This window comes from Pseudogymnoascus destructans (assembly GCF_001641265.1).
Source record: "Pseudogymnoascus destructans isolate 20631-21 unplaced genomic scaffold scaffold_10, whole genome shotgun sequence".
Classification (NCBI taxonomy): Eukaryota; Fungi; Ascomycota; class Leotiomycetes; order Thelebolales; family Thelebolaceae; genus Pseudogymnoascus; species Pseudogymnoascus destructans.
The window spans coordinates 132,501-137,500 of NW_020167529.1; positions in this window are offsets into that span (position 1 = coordinate 132,501).

Here is a 5,000-nt window from a genome sequence, read left to right on the forward strand (position 1 = left end):
CCGGGTAGCGGGCGGTTTTGGCAGCGGGTGGTTTTGCCGGGTAGCTGGGGCTCATCGGGGGAGGTTTGGGGGGTTTCGACTTTTTTTGCCGGGTAGCTGTTTGCCGGGTAGCTGGGTCGGTAGGAGCTACCCGGCAAGGCTGGGCTGTAGGGGCGGGTAGGGCACCCCGTGGCAGCCGTAGCTACACCGTAGGGCCTTGTGGGAGAGGTCTTTGGGGGGGTCAGGGAATTTGAGGCGAGGAGCTGGGATGTGTATATATATACTAGATCGGAGATGTTGAATAGGGTGGGCATAAGACTTGGGTAGGCAAGTGGGCAGTGCTGCTACGCAGGGCTCCTCACAGCTATAAGGAAGGGCAGCGTCAGTTGAGCCTTGGGGTGGGCGGGGGGCTAGGACCCCCAAGGGTGGGATTTGAGGTGCCTGGCAGCCCCCTCCGGCCCCCCCCCCCCCCAACTACCACCCAACGCGAAATCCGAAAAATTCCGTGGTCAGCTTTTCGGCCTTAACTTTGAGTGTGTTTGTATGGAAAAACGTCGCTTTTTAAAAAATCACATACAAATGAATTTATCGGAAAAACATTTTGTGCACGGGAGGGTTTTCTGACGAGTCGCAATGTCAAAAGGGGTCGGTGGGTATATGATGGGGGCGAGCGAAGGCTCATTAGGAAAACGCAAAAGTAGGCTTGGAGACTCTTTGGCAGTGCTAGTATAGGGAAGAACCGGAAAGTAGGCCTTGAGCAATCTTGGCAGTGCTGGTACGGGGACCTGGAAAGTAGGCCTTGGAGCACCTCTTCGCAGTGCTAGTCGTGTGTTCCTAGTGGGCTTAGATCCTCCTATCTTGAGGCTGCTTCGGCAACCTCTGTCTCTTAGTTGACACGCCACCTTCTGCGAGCCGGACGACTGATTAGTGAACGCGCTGTCACGGTCGGCCCCAGGGAGGCACAACACCCGAGGTTCGAGACCCTAGCCTGAGAGGGCCTGGGGATCACTAACGGTGCCCGAAAGTCTGGTGGCGAAAGCCGCCAGTACCGTAGGAGTCTGTGGATTACTGGCCGATGGCCACCGTTCTCTGCTAGACATTTGGGGGCAAGCTTAGGCTGGTAGCCGCTTCGTGCGTGACCGGCCGACAGTAACCTCCTCCTGAGGGTCGCATGTGACACCCTGCGAAGGCGCCTAGCGCCCTACCAGTGGTGCCGCGGACCAACCCTTGGGGAACACAGTGGGGGCAATTGGATCGTGCTGTGGGAACCTGTTGTAGCTCTGGCTCTGGGGACCTGTAGCGCGGGTCGCTCTCGGGCGACCCTCCTCGTACACTGCTCTGCCGCCCGCTCTGCGGGCGGTTGGCCGGCGTCTTTCGGGGTGACCGGCTCAAGATAGTTACCTGGTTGATTCTGCCAGTAGTCATATGCTTGTCTCAAAGATTAAGCCATGCATGTCTAAGTATAAGCAATCTATACAGTGAAACTGCGAATGGCTCATTAAATCAGTTATCGTTTATTTGATAGTACCTTACTACTTGGATAACCGTGGTAATTCTAGAGCTAATACATGCTAAAAACCCCGACTTCGGAAGGGGTGTATTTATTAGATAAAAAACCAATGCTCTTCGGGGCTCCTTGGTGATTCATAATAACTTAACGAATCGCATGGCCTTGTGCCGGCGATGGTTCATTCAAATTTCTGCCCTATCAACTTTCGATGGTAGGATAGTGGCCTACCATGGTTTCAACGGGTAACGGGGAATTAGGGTTCTATTCCGGAGAGGGAGCCTGAGAAACGGCTACCACATCCAAGGAAGGCAGCAGGCGCGCAAATTACCCAATCCCGACACGGGGAGGTAGTGACAATAAATACTGATACAGGGCTCTTTTGAGTCTTGTAATTGGAATGAGTACAATTTAAATCCCTTAACGAGGAACAATTGGAGGGCAAGTCTGGTGCCAGCAGCCGCGGTAATTCCAGCTCCAATAGCGTATATTAAAGTTGTTGCAGTTAAAAAGCTCGTAGTTGAACCTTGGGCCTGGCTGGCCGGTCCGCCTCACCGCGTGCACTGGTCCGGCCGGGCCTTTCCTCCTGGGGAGCCGCATGCCCTTCACTGGGTGTGTCGGGGAACCAGGACTTTTACTTTGAAAAAATTAGAGTGTTCAAAGCAGGCCTATGCTCGAATACATTAGCATGGAATAATAGAATAGGACGTGTGGTTCTATTTTGTTGGTTTCTAGGACCGCCGTAATGATTAATAGGGATAGTCGGGGGCATCAGTATTCAATTGTCAGAGGTGAAATTCTTGGATTTATTGAAGACTAACTACTGCGAAAGCATTTGCCAAGGATGTTTTCATTAATCAGTGAACGAAAGTTAGGGGATCGAAGACGATCAGATACCGTCGTAGTCTTAACCATAAACTATGCCGACTAGGGATCGGGCGATGTTATCTTTTTGACTCGCTCGGCACCTTACGAGAAATCAAAGTTTTTGGGTTCTGGGGGGAGTATGGTCGCAAGGCTGAAACTTAAAGAAATTGACGGAAGGGCACCACCAGGAGTGGAGCCTGCGGCTTAATTTGACTCAACACGGGGAAACTCACCAGGTCCAGACACAATAAGGATTGACAGATTGAGAGCTCTTTCTTGATTTTGTGGGTGGTGGTGCATGGCCGTTCTTAGTTGGTGGAGTGATTTGTCTGCTTAATTGCGATAACGAACGAGACCTTAACCTGCTAAATAGCCCGGCTAGCTTTGGCTGGTCGCTGGCTTCTTAGAGGGACTATCGGCTCAAGCCGATGGAAGTTTGAGGCAATAACAGGTCTGTGATGCCCTTAGATGTTCTGGGCCGCACGCGCGCTACACTGACAGAGCCAACGAGTTCATCACCTTGGCCGAAAGGTCTGGGTAATCTTGTTAAACTCTGTCGTGCTGGGGATAGAGCATTGCAATTATTGCTCTTCAACGAGGAATTCCTAGTAGGCGCGAGTCATCAGCTCGTGCCGACTACGTCCCTGCCCTTTGTACACACCGCCCGTCGCTACTACCGATTGAACGGCTAAGTGAGGCTTCCGGACTGGCTCAGGGAGGTCGGCAACGACCACCCAGAGCTGGAAAGTTGTCCAAACTTGGTCGTTTAGAGGAAGTAAAAGTCGTAACAAGGTTTCGCTACTTTTAAGTATGGAGCAATCTCAATGATTCTTCCGTGGCGACACTTATGGAAGCCTTTGCAGCCCCGCAAGGGGTGGGGAGCACGACTGTAAATAAGTCTCCCTTCATGCAAGTCAGCACCCGCTGGCAACACGATCGAATTGACGGGGACGTCCTAAAGCCTACAACACCAACCCGCCGGGAAACCGAGGCGGGGGCCCGTGCTAACTCCACGGGGTGGTAAAAGAGTGTATGGATACTCCCTCTGGGGAACTATGGATAATCCGCAGCGAAGACCCTAAGTAGCGCTAGCTATACGGGTAACGTTCACAGACTAAGTGGTTGTGGGTGGAGCCTAGCTCTGCTTAAGATATAGTCGGGCCCTACGTGAAAGCGCAGGGGTGAGTCGCTACGAACTCGAAACCGTTCCGTAGGTGAACCTGCGGAAGGATCATTACAGTAGTCGCCCGGGTTGCCGCAAGGCCTCCCGGGTAACCTACCACCCTTTGTTTATTACACTTTGTTGCTTTGGCAGGCCTGCCCTCGGGCTGCTGGCTCCGGCCGGCGAGCGCTTGCCAGAGGACTAAACTCTGTTTGTCTATACTGTCTGAGTACTATATAATAGTTAAAACTTTCAACAACGGATCTCTTGGTTCTGGCATCGATGAAGAACGCAGCGAAATGCGATAAGTAATGTGAATTGCAGAATTCAGTGAATCATCGAATCTTTGAACGCACATTGCGCCCCCTGGTATTCCGGGGGCATGCCTGTCCGAGCGTCATTACAACCCTCAAGCTCAGCTTGGTATTGGGCCCCGCCGACCCGGCGGGCCCTAAAGTCAGTGGCGGTGCCGTCCGGCTCCGAGCGTAGTAATTCTTCTCGCTCCGGAGGTCCGGTCGTGTGCTTGCCAGCAACCCCCAATTTTTTCAGGTTGACCTCGGATCAGGTAGGGATACCCGCTGAACTTAAGCATATCAATAAGCGGAGGAAAAGAAACCAACAGGGATTACCTCAGTAACGGCGAGTGAAGCGGTAACAGCTCAAATTTGAAATCTGGCCTCACGGTCCGAGTTGTAATTTGTAGAGGATGCTTCGAGCATGGTCTGGCCTAAGTTCCTTGGAACAGGACGTCATAGAGGGTGAGAATCCCGTATGCGGCCAGGTGCCTACGCTCATGTGAAGCTCCTTCGACGAGTCGAGTTGTTTGGGAATGCAGCTCAAAATGGGTGGTAAATTTCATCTAAAGCTAAATATTGGCCAGAGACCGATAGCGCACAAGTAGAGTGATCGAAAGATGAAAAGCACTTTGGAAAGAGAGTTAAACAGTACGTGAAATTGTTGAAAGGGAAGCGCTTGCAACCAGACTTGCGCGCGGCCGATCATCCGGTGTTCTCACCGGTGCACTCGGCCGTGCTCAGGCCAGCATCGGTTTTGGCGGCTGGATAAAGGCCCTAGGAATGTAGCTCCTCTCGGGGAGTGTTATAGTCTAGGGTGCAATGCAGCCTGCTGGGACCGAGGACCGCGCTTCGGCTAGGATGCTGGCGTAATGGTTGTAAGCGGCCCGTCTTGAAACACGGACCAAGGAGTCTAACATCTATGCGAGTGTTTGGGTGTCAAACCCATACGCGTAATGAAAGTGAACGGAGGTGAGAACCCTTAAGGGTGCATCATCGACCGATCCTGATGTCTTCGGAAGGATTTGAGTAAGAGCATAGCTGTTGGGACCCGAAAGATGGTGAACTATGCCTGAATAGGGTGAAGCCAGAGGAAACTCTGGTGGAGGCTCGCAGCGGTTCTGACGTGCAAATCGATCGTCAAATTTGGGTATAGGGGCGAAAGACTAATCGAACCATTGACCTGTAGGAA